This window comes from Apodemus sylvaticus, chromosome 6, assembly GCF_947179515.1.
Source record: "Apodemus sylvaticus chromosome 6, mApoSyl1.1, whole genome shotgun sequence".
Lineage (NCBI taxonomy): Eukaryota > Metazoa > Chordata > Mammalia > Rodentia > Muridae > Apodemus > Apodemus sylvaticus.
The window spans coordinates 61,173,066-61,193,841 of NC_067477.1; the positions used below are offsets into that span (position 1 = coordinate 61,173,066).

The 20,776-nt window shown below is 36.7% G+C and overlaps 1 pseudogene; it reads right to left on the bottom strand.

The window, feature by feature from the left end:
* Window positions 1-7,560: 7,560 nt before the first annotated feature.
* Window positions 7,561-7,926, bottom strand: LOC127686658 (eukaryotic translation initiation factor 4E-like; annotated as a pseudogene).
* Between the last annotated feature and the right edge of the window lie 12,850 nt (window positions 7,927-20,776).

Below are 20,776 nucleotides of genomic sequence, written 5' to 3' on the forward strand. Positions count from 1 at the left end.
TAACAAAAATAGCCTAATGAGTATATTAATAACCCCAAAAGGTAGACAGATGCTGTAGTATTTCTACATGTTAAGATACAGAATCAGTAGCATCCAAAAACAAAATAACTAATGGTTCAAAGATGTACAAGGTGTAAAAACTGAAAGAAAACTTGTAGCATGTGGTTTCAGGATACATACACCTACCAACTGATGCTGCCACATAAGCACGTATTTCCCTGAATTTTTCTATAAGAACCTGAACCACAAGACAGCACTAATGACTGTGTCCAGTGGCCTTCCACTATTCTTTTTATGTATACTATTTAAAAGACGCCACTTTGCCTACTTACAATTTCCATTAAGTGGCAGTCTCACCAGAGGTGAAGCTGAAGAAGGGACCTTTATTAAGAAACACACACACACACACACACACACACACACACACACACATAAGAGAGAAAGAGAGCGCGAAGGGGGACCCAGAGTTCTAGGAGCTGTTATATTGGAGAATGCTCACTTCATCACAAGTTAAATACTGGACAACCCAAGAATAAAAGCCATGGTGACAACATGTAAATTCATGAGTTTGGGTTGTTTGTTTTTATTTTGTTTCTTGTTTTTTTCATTGTTGTTCTTTTAAGTTGCATTTTTCAAACTTGGAAAATTTGAAAGTCCTTTAGCTCTGTGATAAGATGTTTCTTTTGTTTTTGTTGTATGTTCTGTCTATATGATGTCGTAGATTTGTCTCTTCAAATACTGCTGATAATTTTAGACTTGAATTTCTTACTTGGAACTCTTCCCGGAGAACAACACTCATATCTCATAGCTTCAGAAGCTTTATTTATACCTTATATATTTATACTACTAGAAATATCACAGAATGCTTGGATTGTGTAAATCTGCTTCCTTAAGACAAAATGTGAGAAGGATCATATCATAATTCATTTTAGCATTTCATGTACTAATAGGACATATTAAAAACATTTAAATGATTAATTTTACTTGTTTAGAAAACCATTAATTTTTGTGTCCCTCAAAATTCACATGTAATCTAGAAACTAGATATAATATGATTACAGAAAAGAAATAATCTCACAGAAAACTTAAGTTAAAAGAACTTATCATGGACTCTCTTCCTAGTGACAACTGTCTTTATTCAAAAAGAATATTCATTTCAAATGATCTCTTCACACAACTTAAGGGGTTTTTGCTCTAGCAAATGTGTGCATCTAAGAAGAGCAGGTCACCATTGCAGTGTGCTTTGCCAAATAAAGGATTTGAGCTGCAGTGATAACTGTGCTCAAGAGGACTGAATTCCGTTTCCAGTGCTCATATTGGACAGCTCACAATTGTCTATAATTCCAGCTTCAAGGGATCTTGAACTTTTCTCTGGCTTCTATGGGTGCCTGTGCATACCCACATCCCACATGCATGTAAACACACACACACACACACACACACACACACACACACACACAAGGGGAGGTAAGGAGAAGAGAGGAAAGAGGGACAGAGTGAAGGAGAAAGGGAAAGAGGGGCAGGTAGAGAAGAAATAATATGTCAGAAATCTTAAGTGACATACTTTGATACATATCTACCCCTTTTTATTCTTTGTAATGGAGTGCTGTAGTAGAATGTTCATAATTTTTTAGATCTATACCTGTAAGAAAAAAATGAATTAATCATAGAACAACTCAACTTGTACTCTCATTTCAAGTTTGTTGTGTACATGGATACATCAGATTTTAATCTTGCCCTGTTTGTCTTTTGTATTACAGCTGATATTATTTATAGCCCCTTTCTATGCAGAGAAATCAAAGATGCTCTGAGAGCAACCCAGAAGGGCAGCTTGAGGATATTCTGCTCATGAATTTCAGCATTTGCCACAGACAACTCCAGAATTAGAAGCTGCCATCTCAGGCCAGTGAAATGACTGTGTTATTGTGGCATAATCTGAACCCTCATTAAAAGTTTCCACCAGGAAGCTCAAATTGGTTGTGGTTGTTGGGTATTCAGCAGAGTGCTATGATTGCAAATAATTTGCACAATTTGATCTGTCCCATAAGCAGAGCACAGAATATATTCTTTTTTAAGACACTGCTATAAATAACCTTTTCTTCTTCCAATATCATAGTAATTTCTGTTTCTTATATATAAAAAGGGACAAAGAAAAATCAATATAATTTGTAGATACATTGTATTTTAATAAAATCTGGGATATATTTTTAGCTTTTGCATACAAAATTGTACCATTTTCCTTCTCATCTCTTTCCCTCTCTCATCTCTTCCTGTTTTCTCTCCTCACCTCTCCTCTCTTCTCCTGTCTCCTCCCCTTTTCTCTCCTCTCCTGCCTTCTCTTCTCCTTCCTTCTCCTTCTGTTTCCTCATCTCTATTCCCATGCTATTGTCCTCTCCTCTCTCTTACCTCAGACATATTACATTCACATACGAACAGAGAAGTAAACCTGTTGACTAAGTGTTTGATGACAATAATGTAATATGCAGCTGAATATATGTGGAAAATAATGTACTTTAACATTCCATAAGCATAAAATATACCCTGTATATTTTCATATCCATATAAATATGTATAAATATGTAATTTAATTATCTGGTTCCAAAGATGATTTCACAAACTAAACGATAGTTACTAATATTCAAATTTTATGCATATTTTAAGGTTGTCTTATTGTGAAATTTTTTCAGACGATCTTGCCAAGGAAGAATTAATGTAAATTCCCTTTCAATGTGATTGCCACTGGGTTCTAGATTAACTGCTAATAAATTTGGTTTGCTCATCACTTATATTGACATTGAGTATTCCCCTCTTTCCCCCAAGCATGTTGACTGTTGTATTATTAAATTTTGAAAAACAAAATGTAATTTTCCTCAAGCCTTGACATAAATTGTTATTCTTTTGTAACATGATTTTTATTGACTCTGTGAATTTCATCATATATCTCAGTCACACTCATTTCCAAATCCTGCCATATCTGCCCTCAACACTTGTAACCTTCCCCTGATAGGAATATTATAGAAATAAATTTAAATAAATAAAAATGATTCTCACCAACCCCTTTGTGCAATGAACCACTCCCCTGTCAGCTGCCCCCTACTCTCATACCGATCACAGCTGTAACAGCTGTCACATCTCCAGTTCCTCTGTGCATGTATCATTTTGCTCATCATCTTTCCTGCCTCTACATCATCTGTTGTTCATTGTAGTACTGGCATTGTAAACTTCATTGTGTCACAGTGTATCACACAGGATACCCTTTTGTGTAGACAGCCTTTGTAGTGAGTTACTGGTCTGGTTCAAGGCCTGTGGCTTCTTCCGCACTATCAATACTGGATCCTCACTAGGACTACTCTTGAATTTTCTGTTGTTGACCTGTGTTAAGAAGATCCTACAGCTTTGGTTGTGCAGGACCAGCCCCTGCTCTAGCAGTTCTAGGGTAAATGTTGGGGTAGGCCAACTATAGACACCCTGGGTGGGCTGAGCCTGGGTGGTAGCTGAGTTGATCATCAGCTACCATCTCTCCTGCATCTGGGACAGCACCTGGGCCTACACCACAGACCCATCAACCCAGACATGACCTTCAGGGGAAGTACTGGCCAGAGATTACCATGGCTTCAAATGGCATTGCATATCTCTTACCTGTTCTTCACTTTCTTTGCCTCCTCAGTTCTCCCTCTCTTTTTTTTTTTTAATTTTTTTTATTCGATATAATTTATTTACATTTCAAATGATTTCCCCTTTTCTAGCCACCCACTCCCTGAAAGTCCCGTAAGCCCCCTTCTCTTCCCCTGTCCTCCCACCCACCCCTTCCCACTTCCCCGTTCTGGTTTTGTCGAATACTGCTTCACTGAGTCTTTCCAGAACAAGGGGCCACTCCTCCTTTCTTCTTGTACCTCATTTGATGTGTGGATTATGTTTTGGGTATTCCAGTTTTCTAGGTTAATATCCACTTATTAGTGAGTGCATACCATGATTCACCTTTTGAGTCTGGGTTACCTCACTTAGTATGATGTTCTCTAGCTCCATCCATTTGCCTAAGAATTTCATGAATTCATTGTTTCTAATGGCTGAATAGTACTCCATTGTGTAGATATACCACATTTTTTGCATCCACTCTTCTGTTGAGGGATGCCTGGTTTCTTTCCAGCATCTGGCAATTATAAATAGGGCTGCTATGACCATAGTAGAGCATGTATCCTTATTACATGTTGGGGAATCCTCTGGGTATATGCCCAGGAGTGGTATAGCAGGATCTTCTGGAATTAAGGTGCCCAGTTTTCGGAGGAACCTCCAGACTGATTTCCAAACCACTAGACTTTTATTTCCTTCCCTTCTCTCCATGACATACTTGTTCAATGTAGTGCCCTCTGCCCACAGCACAAGGTGATAGGCAGGCATCTGGCTGTGTTCTGGCTACTAGGTGCATGACTGTAGGGGTCTCTGGCTAGATCATTGCCCCTTTATATGAAATGCTTAGTGCATCCTTTCGTAGCTAACTTCAAATTGTACTATTGTTATATTAACGCACCATTTCTCATGTATGTAATAAATACTTGCTGTGAATGAGAGTGTCAGAGATACAAGGCACTGTATATAAATCCTCTTCCTTGTTCTCCATCTGAGTTGCATAGCCCACTGTACAAATATTATGCATTTGAATACTTTTTTTTTTTACCTCATGTCATTTGTAAATACCAAAATGCAAAACAGAAAACATTCATGGAATTAGATTTTTAGGTAGTTTGATAACATTTGCCTTTGAACTTTACAAATATAAAATATACTCAGTTTTATTTTAATATATTAACAATGAAAAGTTCAATATTTCTGTTTTTTTAATCTGCACTGATAGAAATCTTCCTAAATTATTTCCTAAATTATTATTATTATTATTCCTAACTTATAAAAATTTTAAACTATATCACCATTATTTATTAAATAATCTTTATGTGCCAAGTAATATTACAAACTCCATTGTTATTTTTATGCTTATCTTTTAAAACATTTTTAATCACATTAAACTATTTGCTGATTTATACCAACATGTAATTACATGTATTTTCAATTATATCTTAAGATTTGGCAAGGCAACCATTAGATTGTTTCCTATTTACCATAACATTCACAACTGCTTTAATATGTTTGCTTTCTTAATGTAGTTGAAAATTATTTCATCAATTTTCAACTAGAACTGGAATTATTGTGTTTAGGGGAGGACAGACTGAATCATATAATACAGAAGAACTAGGACAAATGATATCTGTAAAAATCCTACTCACAACACTTACAAATGACATTTATTTTGCTGAATATCATCTCTTAGGTGATCCACATCAGTTTAATTACATATGTGATACTACCAATTCAATTTATTAAAAATTTCAATAAACATAATAATAAACTAGTTCTCCAAACTGAGGCCGTGCATGGGAAGACACTCTAAGGAGACACAAGAGACAGCCTTGCAATACAAAATGCAGATTCCATCTAGAGATGCAGAAATAAAAGAAAAAATCTAGTTTTCTAAAAGACAATTGACTGTACACATTTTGTTTACATTTTTATATTCTGTCTTAATATGGATAGGATCTCTTTTCTACTTGAGCCACTGTAACCAAAGCTTACCAACCTAAGTAATACAAAGTGTTAAAGTACAAAATAAAGTGCAAAAGCAGACATACTAATTCTACTTAGGAATATTAATTATGGTGTTATATTTTTATTAGATATTTTCTTTATTTACAATTCAGATGTTATCCCTTTTCTGGTTTTCCATCTGAAAATCCCCGTACAGCATTGCACCCACCCCATTCCCCACTCACCAACCCATCCACTCCTGCTTCCTTGTCCTGGCATTCCTCTATACTGGAGCATCTAGTCTTCTCAGGACCAAGGGCCTCTCCTCCCTTTGATTTCCAACAAGGCCATTCTCTGCTACATATGCAGCTGGAGCCATGGGTCCTTCCATATGTATACTTTGGTTGGTGGTTTACTCCCTTGAAGCTCTGGGGGTACAGGTTGGTTCATATTGTTGTTCCTCCTATGAGGCTGCAAGCTCCTTCAACTCCTTCAGTTCTTTCTCTAGCTCCTCCATTGGGGACCACATGCATAGTCCAATGGCTGAGAGCATCCACCTCTGTATTTATCAGGTGTTAACAAAGCCTCTTAAGAGACAGCTATATCAGGCTCCTGTCAGCAAGTGCTTGTTGGCATCCACAATAGTGTCTGGGGTTTGGTGACTGTATATGGGATGGATCCCCAGGTGGGGCAGTCTCTGTATGGTCTTTCCTTTAGTCTCTGCTCCACACTTTGTCTCTGTATCTCCTCCCATGGGTATATTGTTCCCCCTTCTAAAAAGGACCAAAGTATCCATACTTTGGTCTTCCTTCTTCTTGAGCTTCATTTGGTTGGTGAATTGTATCTTGGATATCCTGAGCTTCTGAGCTAATGTCCACTTATCAGTGAGTGCATACCATGTGTGTTCTTTTGTGATTGGGTTACCTCACTCAAGATGATATTTCTAGCTTCATTCATTTGCCTAAGAATTTCATGAGTTCATTGTTTTTAATAGCTGAGTAGTACTCCATTGTGCAAATGTACCACATTTTTTGTATCCATTTCTCTGTTGAGGGATATCTGTGTTCTTTCCAGCTTATGGCTATTATAAGTAGGGCTGCTATGAACATAGTGGAGTATGTGTCCTTATTACATGTTGGATAATATTCTGGGTATATGCATAGGAGTGGTGTAGCTGGGTCCTCAGATAGTGCTATGTCTAATTTTCTGAGGAACTGACAAACTGATTTCCACAGTGGTTGTACCAGCTTGCAATCCCACCATTTAGGGATCACATACACATAGATCAATGATCTGAATGAAATGCATAAATATGTAGCAAAGCTTTGTAGTTACAAAATACCAAAGAATGCACAAATTTAATGTTTATTCCATCTTTCTGTCATATTCCTGGATCCTTCACCAATATTACATGAGGAAAAAACAAAACAGAAGCAAAACAAATGAAAAACTGAAATCAGAATCACTAATGTTATCAAGGAGGGAAACAAATACATTAAATCTAGAAGCCCTCAGTAAGAGGACAGCAAGAGCAATGCTGTGAAAGGAAGCAGAAGGTTGCTAGAAAGCTGTACTCAGACTCTCACACCAGCGAAATCTGTTCCTGTATAGAGTGGAACAAAACCAGATCTTTTACTGCTAAGGTAATAGAAATGCAAGTTCTTTTTGGAATGCTGTGGAAAGGTAAATGTGTGTGTCATGGTAATTCTAACTGGCTGTTTCAGAGCAGGTCAGGTTCTGGGGCAATGTGTACTTTAATTCTTTGATTGGGATAGTAGACATATTAGCAAAAATTGGGGGTGGGGGAGGAGAATAAACACAGAAGTACAAAACAAAGATGAATGTGTCTTCTCTTATATCTTAGCAACACTTGGATATAATCAAGTTCAATGCAGTCCACTCTGCTGTAATGAGGCTTTGGTTCAACTCCCAATCTCAACTGTGTAAGGAAGTCTCCTACAAGAATGCTCAGAAGGTGTCTTCTTAAACAACAAGCCTATTTTTAGTTGTGGAACTGCTCTTTCTAGCTGCGTGGGACTGATAACCAATCACAATCTTCAGAGGAAGTCATAACCATTCCTTTTATACCCTCCCTATGTGTATGACTGCACCTCCGTTTTCACACTCGGTAGTCCCTATTGCTATCTTATCACCTTTAGCTCTAACATTAACAATAGCGCTATACATTCTCCGATAAGGTACAGCAGAGTCTAGCCAAAAGTGATCAAGGTCACTTTGTCTTTGCTGCTTGTTAAATGTAATTAGCCATCATCCTTTTTGTTTGTTTTTCTCATCTTCCCACATAGGCTCAATACTATCTTTAATATGTGAGTAGTCACAGCCAGGCATTAAATTACTAGACAACTTCCGCAGGTGGGGGATTAGTGGTAGGGGTGGTTTCTAGTTCAACAGTCACCACTTGTATTAAGTTATTTCTACTTTCAGAGATGTTTACTTTTCTGAAAAGTATCTGTATTTAAATATTGTGCCTCCTGCTACTTAAAATTTGTTTGCCAGTATTATCTTGACTACTCGTTTGAATTTGATTCTGTCTGAGAGGTGTTATTTACCCAACCCCTTCAATAACTTAATGATCCCAAAATATCTGGTTCAAATATGGCCTCACTTCTGTTCTTGACTTTATAATCATTTTTTATCCCACCAGTCACGCAAAATATGCACGATATAACCTGAATTCATTTCTTTCCTGAGAAACTAAATCCTTCTTCCAGTCTCACTTACTGGTCAGAGTCAAAATATAAACCTATACTATCATGTCCAACAAATTTATTCCTTCTTGTCTCTGTCTTGTTAGTTACAGGAGTTTTATATTGTGACTCCTTCCCAAATTACTTAAAATATACACATTTAATATGCTTCCTGAAGGATGCTAAAGGATAGAAAATAACTATGCAAAACCTGGGGAACTCAGTGAGACGTCAAGTTTACTTTTGATTTTGTGTGTGTGTGTGTGTGTGTGTGTGTGTGTGTGTATGTCTACTTTAGACTTTGGTTCTTCCAAAATTGTCATTGGGATTACTAGTGCACTTGTTTCTTATTATGTGGCATAGATACATAGGAAAAGATTTCCCTATGTTTTCTGAATGTGCTCAGTTCTTCCTTCAATTCACTACAGATAAGAACAGCATAGATATCCCTTTATGCTATACTAAGCCAGTATAGAAGCTTCAAGCTATTTAGAAGCTTGCTAGAATTGGTGCTTATAGAAGTGTGATACCTCTGGGAAACAGCAGCCCATGAACAGTATCAAGGGAGTTCTGTGTGAATAGATACACAGTAGATGGTTCACTAAGAAAATTCGCTCACTACCTAGCAATTCAAGGATCTAACCTGAGTTAGATCCCTGAATCTGCATGGTAGAAGGAGGGAATTGACTCTGAGAACACTCTCCTCTGACCCTGCATGTGCATGACATGCTACTCAGGCACATGCACGCATAAACACACACTAAATAAAGAGATGTAAAGATTATTTTTTAAAGAAAAGGAAAAAAATCCCTCAGTTTGGAATGTATGAGCAATGTCTTGCACAGAAAAGGTGCTCAGTGGTCACTATATTGAACTAAATAGTTAGCATAAATAAATATTAACTGACATCAAATTAAATCAAAGTTAGTCCCAAAAATATGCTTTGCACATGTCAGAATGGGACCAATATGACTTTTAATAGTAGTTTTTCTATGACTTAAGGAAGTTTTGGGGGAAGTGACAAGACTAAAATGTGAAAAGAGAGATTTGCATGTAAGTTCTCTGCTGGGAATAGTATTTTGCCTCTGTTTTTAAATATCCTCACATTAGAAAATTGAGACAATCATAGCTGTAGTCTAGGACCTAGATGACCTCAAGGGCTGAAATGGTTTTTATAGAAATAGAGAAATATTAACGGCAGAAGATATATAACTTTAAAACCTGTAGTCATCAGAGAAGTGATAAAATCCATTCATGCTCTGAGCTGAATACAAACTTAGTTTCAGTGATAAAACCTAGTTTACTACCCCAACATGAAGAAAAAAACTGCAAGGTATTTTCCAATATAGTAATCAGAAATCCTCTATTCCAGAAATATATACAAAGGAAAGAAGTGATTGATACATGACTCTTCCTCTCCTGTCCTGTGCTAATACTACATTCAGCTTCTAGGGAATCATCTATAGATGCTGAGGACCAACACATACATTTCATCCTAGCACAGACAGACACGCTATCTCTACAATCAAAGTCAATCCATCAAACTACAGTGAGGTAGATATTATCATGGAATTGATTTCACAACTAGAGAAATTGCATCATAAAAACGAAGAGCTCATTTATCCAGTGCATTTCAAAATAGAAAAAAAACATGTGTATAATCCACAGCTTAATTCTTAACAGCTTCATCACAGTGACTTGGCTATGGTTGTAGTAGAGGAAGCAAACAGAGATTTAAATCAAAACAAACCAGATCCAGAAATCATTTACTGTGGTTGTAACTGACAATCAAAAAAGTTCTTCCCATCTCAGTAAGATTTACTGACTTTAAGTTTTTTATATCCCTATCTTTAGTTAAGACTCACCAAGGAATCTAGCATCTTTTTAATCTGGCCTTCAAGATCTGGAAATTCAGCTATTAAATAATAAAATTCATAAAAATGGAAGGAATCAGGAAAAGAAATAAAAAGTCTGAAATATTTCTGTTCCTCTCTATCTGTACATCCCTTGCTCCTTCTATTACAATAAAACTTAGCCACTGCCTGTGCACATTCACACTTACCTATATGTTTGTTTCCCCGAACTCCAATGCCATAGAATGTGATATTTGATCCATGATATGATGTGGAGTTTATGCCATCCTATGTATAGTAGGGCATATGCTACTTTTAATATTACATACTATAGGTAGATTCAGAATCAACTTATGTAATTTTATTCTTTAGTACATGGTAGATTTAAATAATGAAATAAAGTTCTGAAACTTTTCTCTTTTCAGCAATATGATGCTATGATTTATTACTAAGAGATCAAGTGTTGATCTGGTAATAGAAATAATGGAAAAGAACTTCCAAGCACATGTGAACATCTGGATTCAATTTGAATGGAGGATGGCGAGAAGAGAGGAAAGGCAGAAAGAATCCATGGAAAGAAAGAAGGAATGACCATGTCTGCCAGAAAACCATGTAGGCTGACCACAGAGGGCAAGGCATCCCTTATACAACCACAGAGAATACTTGACACAAAAACAGATAAGGTTCCCTCAGACTTTATCCTTTCCATCTCTTTACCCAGAGCCAGGTCCTCAGGCTTATTCCTCCTATTGCAAGAGAACACCAATTGCAGCCTGCCTTCCTTATGCCCTCATCTTCTGGAAATGCCCTAGAACATCCCCTCCTGACCTCTCTCCACCAAATGGTCTCTGGATCCAAGCCTCCAACATAGGCAGACATTCCCCAAGGACATACCAATCAAGCAGGCTAGTAAAAGATGCAACACACAGCCGTCATACTCTTTGAAAATCCATAGAGAAAATAGAAACCAAAGAAAAAACCACTAATGCAGCAAAAACAAACCCAGAAATCAGCACGTAAACCTATAATCACCCCAAATTCAGATGCTTAGATGCCAGTTAAAGAACACAAACCATAACAGCCAGGGCAACATGTGTCCACTAGAGCCCATTTACTCTACTATTGGTGGCCGCAAATATTCCAACATAGCTGAAGTACAAGAAACATACCTTAGAGACAAGTCTATGAAGATAATAGATGAAAATGAATAAATCTCTTAAAGAAAGCCAGAGAAATGAAAATGAATAAATCTCTTAAAGAAAGCCAGAGAAATACAAATAAGCAAGAGGACGAAATTAATAAATACCAAGGGGGGGAAGTTGAATGGAATTGTTCTAGAAAATAAATGGAAACAGAAGCCATAAAGAAAATGCAAAAAAGTAACGTGAGGAATGAAAAAATTTAGGAATTAATAAGAAGAACTATAGAGACAGCTATAGTAACAGAATAGAAGAAAAAAAGATTCTTAGCCATTGAAGGTACAATAGAAGAAATGGACACATTGGTTAAAAAAACGTATATTAAATCAAAAATAATTCCTGGCACAAAATATCAAAAAAAAATCTGAGATACTATGAGAAACAAACAAACAAATAAACAAACACAAGAATGATAAGAATAGAAGGAAAAAATCCCATATTAAATGTGTAGGTACACTGCAGGCTACTGAAAGAGAAATGTAATCACTAATACAAACACAAACTCTTTGGTCTACAATGTGTCCTATGTACAAAATGTGTTAGGGCAATGGTGGCTCAGAACTTGTGGGAGGAAACAACCAATGTCTGATTTGCCTTAAGGTATTCTCCACAAGAAGAAACTTATGCCCAACAGTGCTAGAGTAACTGAAAACCAGAGACTAGATCGTCCAGACACCTAAATTAAAATGAATCACAACTGGTCTAAAAAAATCAATAAAATTATTTCTAATGATAGTCTGCTATATTAATAGACCAATGCCTTATTCAGCCATGATCAGAGGTTCCTGCTAGTAGCAGATGGGCATAAATGCAGAGAACCAAAGCCAAACATTATATGGATAGGATTTAATTTGGAGGTCTCCATTAAATCCATTTGCTCAGATGCAGAGAATCCTGCAGAAAAGGAGGCAGAAAGACTCAAAGATTCTGAATCAAATAAGTAAGGTGCAAGTGAGCTCACAGATACTAAAGCAGCAAGCATAGGACCACTACAGTACTACAATAGTCTTCTTCATATATATTACAGCTTTTAGCTTTCTATTTTTAAGAGACTCCGAACAATGGAAACGAATGGGACTCTGACTATTTTGCCTGGTCTTAGTACTCATTACTTCCCGTTGGGCAGCCATGTTCAACTTCAATATGATGTTTTTGCTTCATCCTATCGTTTTATTTTGCCACATTTGGGTATTTATTACCTCTTAGAATTCTGTTCTTTTCTAATGAGATACAGAAAAGGAATGGGTATGAAGTGGGAGGTGGGATGAACTGGGAGAAGTAGGGAAACTATAATCAGAATATCTGTATGAGAAAAGAAGCTATTTTCAATACTAGATTTCCATTGTGGTTGCATTGAATAAATCTCCCTTCTGTGCTTTAAAACCTGGGTCGTCAGGTAGTACTATCTCCAGTTTGATGAGGAACCATCAGACTTATTTCCAGAGTAGATGTAACAGCCTGCAATTCCACCAGCAATGGAGCTGTGTCCCTCTTTCTCCCCATCCTTGCCAGCATCTGTTGTCACCTGGGTTTTTTTTTAATATTTTTATTTTCTATATTCTTTGTTTACATTCCAAATGATTTCCCCTTTCTCGGATCCCCCCTCCCTATATGTCCCATAAACCTTGTTCTCTCCATCCATTCTCCAATCACCTCCCTCCTTTTTTTCCCTCTGTCCTTATATTCCCCTCCAATGCTAAATCAATCCTTTCCAGGATCAGGACCTTCTCCATACTTCTTCATGGGAGTCATTTGTTATGTGATTTGTGCTTTGGGTATAGAGGGCTTCTGAGCTAATTAATATCCACTTATCAGAGATTGCATTCCATGTGTATTCTTTTGTGACTGGGTTGCCTCACTTAAGATGATATTTTCCAGATCAAACAATTTGCCTAAAAATTTTGAGAATTCATTGTTTCTAATTGCTGAGTAGTATTCCATTGTGTAAATATACCACATTTTCTGTATCCATTCCTCCTTTGAGGGGCATCTGGATTCTTTCCAGTTTCTGGCTATTATAAATAAGGCTGCTATGAACATAATGGATCATGTGTCTTTATTGCATGCCAGGGAATCCTTTGGGTATATGCGCAGGAGAGGAATAGCAGGGTCCTCCGGAAGTCTCATGTCTAGTGTTCTGAGGAACCGCCAGACTGATTTCCACCTGGGTTTTTGATCTTAGCCATTCTGACTGGTGTGAGGTGGAGTCTCAGGGTCATTTTGATTTGCATTTGCCTAATGAATAAAGACATTGAACATTTCTTTAGGTGTTTCTCTGCCCCTCGAGATTCCTCAAATGAGAATTCTTTGCTTAGCTCTGTACCCCATTTTAAATAGGGTTATTTGGTTTTCTGGAGTTTAACTTCTTGAGTTCTTTGCATATTTTGTCTATTAGCCCTCTATCAGATCTAGGGTTAGTAAAGATTTTTCAAAATCTATAGTTTGCCATTTTGTCCTGTTGACAGTATCCTTTGCCTTAAAGAAGCTTTTCAGTTTTGAGATTCCATTTGTCTATAGTTGCTCATAGAGCCTTAGTCATTGGTCCTCTATTCAGTAAATTTTCCCCTGTGTTGATGTGTTCAAGGCTCTTTCCCACTTTCTCTTCTATTAGATTCAGTGCATCTGGTTTTACGTGGAGGTCCTTGACAAATAAGCAAATCCAAAAAACAAACAAAACAACTTTGAAATGATTGAAAACTTATGCTAATTGTTCACAGTAACATAACTGTGTTCAGGTGGAAGCATGCATGGATATCTGTCAACTGAAGTGTGGAAAATATTTTTGGAAGGAATTGCAGTGATACAAGGAAAGGAAGTTAGGTATCAGGTGTAGGGTGCCAGTTGGATGTAGGAAAAAGGGAGATAGAAGTTTCAGAAAAACTATGCCTTAGGGGCAGTGTATAAGGGAAGGAAAACAATTTGATGGACCACCCATCCGTTTTATGAATGTAAGTAAAGGCACTTGACTATATCTACTCTATTCTATTCTTCTATGCTGGCTTCTTCTGGGGGGAAGGTATAAGATAGATGGTCCAGTTTCATTTGCTCCCTAACCTTGTTTGGAATGTGCAAAAATAATAAATCCTAGGACTTCAAAAAATAAGAAGGATGAGGAGATGGAAGAGGAAGGGGAGGATTGTCATTGAAGACAATGAAGAAAAAAGTAATTTATAACATTTGAAATTAGCTTGCATTTACTTTATAAGTCTATTTGAATGTCAGATTTACACATAAAGTGTTGAAATAATCGAAGTTGTTTACAATCACTTATAGAAGTCTGAAAAAATCAGATGCTCTATCTATTGAGATAAGGAAAAAAATCAAGGAAGGCAACCACAGACAACCTGGTTTCAACCATGATTTCAAACAGGAAAAATAGTTTAATTACTTTTCTTTTCAACTCCCCCAAATTTATTTTTTTCTATTATATTTACTATCATGTGCGATAAGTCTACACTCAGTAAAGGATCTTGCTTGATATTGTGAGAAAAGCAAGAGAAGCACAGGATCTGAAATGTCAAAGAAAAAAAGAAAGAAAGAAAGAAAGAAAGAAAGAAAGAAAGAAAGAAAGAAAGAAAGAAAGAAAGAAAGAAAGAAAGAAAGGAAGAAAGGAAGGAAGAAAGAAAGAAAAGGAGAGAGGGAGAGGGAAGGAGTGAGGGAGTGAGGAAGGGGGAGGAGGGAGGGAACGAGAAGGAAGGAAGGAAGGAAGGAAGGAAGGAAGGAAGGAAGGAAGGAAGGAAGGAAGGAAGGAAGGAAGGAAGGAAGGGAAGATCAGGTAGGGTGTGTAAGGAAGTGTTTGGGTTGTAAAAATACACTTCAAATAAAATATATTCTAAAATAGTTCTTCACTCACAATTCTCTCAGGTCATAACATTGTTCAAAATGTGTTTCTAGTTCAACAGAAATGTTCTAGATTTCCAGTAGTTTCATGTATTTAAATTCTGTGGCTTTTTTCATTAGCTTCATTTATTAATTTAAGATCTGAAAGAATATAATTAAATTACTAATATTTTACTTCTGTCAACACAATTTTCTTCACACATTTTAGGAAGAAATCAATAATACACATCTGCACAACTCTAAATCATCATTCCAACAATATACTATTACCCAACACAAATTGTTGCTTCTGAAAGCAACATCTTAAACATGTTAAAACATCTTTAGCAATGAATTCATTATGCATTTCTCACTGGGAACATTTAAAACTGTTTGTCTTTCTGATTACTTTTTCTAAAATATATAGCACAAATTCTGAAATGGAAGTACAAGATAGCACACAAATATAACAAGGTATTTTGCACTTAAGTGCCATGTGCTTTAATACAGGAAAATATGTGTAGCTTAACTTTATGTAGCACTGAAATATGTGTCAAATTATATAAAACATTGCAGAAAACAACAAAATGTCTTCTCCAGTCTTTATTCTCAAGGTCAAGGGTTTAAAAAATACAACAGTAAAACTAGTATATGGGTATTGATGAATCATGAAGGAATGGATCTTTCTAGCAATCCTTATTGGCAATCTTCATTTGACCTGACTCACTCAAAATGTAGAAATGAGATGTGCAATCTAATGCTAGAATCTATGTCAGCTCTTCCTGATAGTCCATCTGCACAGATACCCAGCTTTGCTATATTTTTCACGCTCTCATAATGAGAGTAGCTGAAGAGCAAGGAGGCAGCCCTACCTGGGCCAGGACTTTGGCCTGGGTATCTTCTCAATGTGCATAGGCGCTGCCTGTGAAAGCTCGGCGGGCAGTTCTCTCTCTGCTGCTCATCTTTGTGTGCAGCATCCATTAAGGTGGAGGAAGACTCCTGTTATCTCCCTTTTCTCGAACGGAAAACATAAATTGAAATGGAGTGACAGCGTAAGTCTGCCAAAATCTGGAATTCAGATTATAACACAAACAGCCTTTCAGGCTGGAATCTATTTTCTCTACTAGAAAGGACAGTATTTTTCTTTTTCACCTACATTCAGCATGTATATCTAGCTCAGCACATTGTTAAAAAAAAAAACCAAAAACAACAACAAAAATAACTATAACATTCACGTTAGATACTGCTTTCTTTTGGTATGGTCTCTAACATTTATGGAATTTCTCCCAATGCTAAAAACACAATGAGATAGTCACTCAAGATCATACATGTGTTTTATACAATAAAAAATGTTTTTACTTATGTTTAGTTGCAAATCAATAAATATGAAATTAACCTGTTGTCAGAAATACGACAGGGTTTAGGGTTAATTTCAATAGCGTCAAGGTATTACAGAAGCATTTGCATGGTGATCAAGATACATTTTCTCTCTGAGAGGATTATATGCTGACATATTCATTTTTATCATGAAGTAGAGATATGCTGCACTATGAAGGCTGAAGGAACCTCGAAAATTCATTTAACACAGCATTGTTTCATATCATCACATTTTAATGTCTTAGGATAGTAGAATTATCCTTCACCTTTAAAAACTTTAAACTCTAAATGAGAATCATCAGACCACAACGACTTTGTCAATATCAAACCTGTATACACTGCTAAATATCACAGTGACGGTATATTTGAGGAATTTAAAAAAAAAGATGCTGAATTTCATATTGATTATCTCAAGAAAACTGAAAATGTCTCTATAGGAATTTATAGAAAATCTACTCAATGACAAAAACCCATACATATGCAAAATCAAAATATATTAAATTTATTATTGTTGTATTGATTGAAAATTTAAAATATTATCATTATACTTTTAACTTAAATTGTTCATAATATTACCATTTCAGATGAATATGTAAGTTATGATACTGCTGATGCTTTCTTTAAAATGGTGAGAGTAGATCTTCTGAGTGTGGAATTATTTCATCCACTGTATGAAATCTATCATCACATTCATTGTCATTTCTCTACAGAGCACCAACATGCCTGAGTGTATAGTTAATATTTTATATGCCCTATCTAATGTCCTTCCCAGACCTTCAGAATAATGTTTTCTAATGTACTCCAAAGAAACCTTCCTATGTCCGGAACTATCAAATACATCTCAAGTTACCGTGGTGTGGCTTTACATTAGGATAAGGGACATCAGCCCTCAGTTCATGTAATTTGTACTTGAGAGAGTGATTTTTTTTTAACTTCATTGTCTATCCTGTCATTCTAAATCTTAAAGTTTTATGTTCTTTCTTTAAATAGTGATTCTTGGCATTCTAACTCTGAGAGACTCACATACAGTTCCCAAGGCAATAATCCATGTACGCTATTTAGACCTCAGATATTTCACCTTTGATTGACATAAACAACCTTAGGATTTGGGTTGGGGAGGGCAGTGGTGGAAGGGAGAAACATAGTGAACTCCAGAAGTTTTCAAGACAAGAGTGTGAAATCACGAGATACAAGATTAAAAGCAATGAAATTTGACAAACCCCTCTGATAATATTTAATGTTGCTACCATCTGTCTCTTATAACTAGTAGGTGCTTGTACCTACCATTAAAAGAATTCATCTTTGTGCACTATCAAGATACAGTTTAGTCAGAGAGACTATGATAGACACATTTAATTATGAAGAAAATGGCTGCCTTATGTGAAATTAAGTTTTCAATTTTGCAGTGTCCTAATCTTATATTTGCTTTGCTCTTTCAAAGTCAATAACTCAAGTACAGTACTATTCCAATAAGATCAAGATGGAAAAAAACTGTTATGCAGAAACAAAGCCTCTGTGGTCATCTCAAAACAGATGTGACTTTTATGCAGATATGCATGAACACGAAGTATGTTGCTATTTACCAATTATTGACCTCACATTTCTCATTAGTTATTCCTTCTTGCTTTAACAAAATGAGTACTTGGGTTGGCATTGGCAGTCAGATGTAAAATAGAACAGGACTGTAACCAAATTCAGATTATGCCGTTACTATGACTTCAGTTTATTTTTCACCTTTGATCCCTGGGATACCACATTTAATATATGTCCCATCTGCAGACACCAAACCCAGACACAATTGCTGGTATCAAGAAGCACTTGCTGACAGGAGCCTGGTATCTCTGTCCCCTGAGGGGCTCTGCCAGAGTCATAACAATACAGATGTGGATGCACTCAACCAAACATCTGACTGAGCACAGGGACCCCAATGGAGAAGTTAGGGTAAGGACTGAAAGAAATGAAGGGATTTGCAATCCCATAGGAAGAACAACAATATCAACCAACCAGACACCTCAGAACTCCAAGGGGCTAAACCACCAACCAAAGAGTACACATAGAGGGACCCATGGCTACAGCCACATATGTAGCATAGGAGGGCCTTATCTGGCATCAGTGGGAGGGGAGGCCCTTCATCCTGTCATGGCTCAATCGATGCCCTAGTGTAGGGGATGCTAGGGCAGTGAGGTAGGAGTGGGTGGGTGGGATGGAGAGCACCCTCATAGAAAGAGAAGGGATGGATAGGGAGTTTGTGATGGGTAAACCGGGAAGGGGAATAACATTTAAAATGTAAATAAATAATTAAATTAAAAATTAAGTAATTTTAATATTCTTTACATGGTAAAGAATTATATGCCATTTGCACCCATTTCATACTTCTATATTTTTTTATTCGAATTTTACTTTAAACTTATTACTTCCTACAAATCACATTTTAATTATTTATTCCTATGTAATTATGAAAACCATACATTGAAAAGGTTAAAAGGTAATTTCATGCACACACATAATGTTTGCATTCTGGCAAAAACAAGAGTGCCTGGTTTCTGGAACTGTTTCTTTCATGAAACCACCCACTCAACCCTTAAAATAATTGGATCTGAGTTGATGAACTCCTATTTTGGTAACATTGTAGAATAAAGAATGAGACTATATCCTCTTGTTTATTAAAGGAATGGGACAAATTAACTTGTTTCTCTATAATTTCCATATTAAGATTTAATGTGGGCTGTAATTTAGAAGGAATCATTTTACAAACAGAGAAATATGTGAAGACTTGGAATTAAACAGATGACAGAGAATTTCAGAATATATAACACTGAAACTCTGTGATTATTTTACATCACATATCCTATGTGATGAAGGGAGAGAGAGAGGCTTCCCCTAATTATTAGCAAGAAACTCAGCAGGACCCTCCCATAAGAACTCTTCTTAGGCCTGAAGCAAACATAATCCTGCTTTTTGAATGTTCACAGAGAGGGAGAAATTTCCTGACACATCACTGGTCTTGTTACCTTCCTCTTGTGGGGGACGTCTTATGGCAAAGGGACAACTGACTGGACAGTCTGGCTTTGATCCTTAATCCTCCTCAATTTTTTAAAATATTTTTTGCATTATATTTCTGGTGATTCTCTACATGTATAGACTCTATTGTGGATATAGTCAAAATACATTACTATCATCTCTTATGTTCCTTCTACAAACAGAACTCTTTCTTTCTTCCCAACCAGTCAACCATCCTATGCCCATTTTGTGTGTGTTTGTTTGTGTGTGTGTGTGTATTTGTGTATGTGTGTGTGTGTGTGTGTGTGTGTGTGTGTGCTTGTAGGTGTTTGGTAGGTAACCATGTATACTTTTGGCTTATGACTCTATCAACCCTGTCATTTTTAGAAGTGTTTCATGGGACTCCTTCCCATCCTCTTTAATCTTTCTGACCATTTTTACGTGAACTTTCCTGTGTCAAGGAGGTGGTAATACAGATAGCCCTTTAGTACTGAAGGTTCCACAGCTACCCACAGTTTAATTCTTTGACCAGTTATAAGTCTCTAGTAACTGTCACCCAATGTATAAAGACATTTCTATGCCCAAGGAGGCTAACAAGATTGCCTAAGAGTATGATTATCAGTATCCAGAAGGTATTTGGCTAAAAAAATCTCTTTAGTTCAGATTTGCAGCACCATAGGAGGAACAATTATATGAGCCACCCATTACTCTCAGAGCTCCCAGGGACAAAAACATCAACCAGATAGTACACATGGTATTATCCATGGCTCCAGATACATAGGCAGCAGAGGATGGCCTGGTTGGATATCATAGAGAGGACAGGCCCCTGGTCCTAGAAAGGCTCTATGCAGCCGAGTAGGGGAATACCAGGAGAGGGAAGTGGGAGGGGTTGATTGGGGAACAAGGGGAAGAGAGATGGCTTATGGGACTTTCAGGGGTGGGGACCAGGAAAGTGGAAATCATGTGAAATGTAAATAAATAATATATCTAATAAAAAATCTCTTTAGCTCAGTATCAGTAATGAATTCATCCCTAAGACCTATGGCATCTTTAGCCGTATCTTCCCCCTCATCCTTACAGTATTAAGAATATGATTCTTTCTGTGGAGGGGAAGTAAATTCTGATCAGAAAGTCATTGGATATTCCCAAAACAATAGTTCCATTATTGAACGAATAGAAATATCTTTCTTGGCAGTTTGGTTCTTTAGTACTCGTTCACAATTTATTAACACTTTGCTTGTCT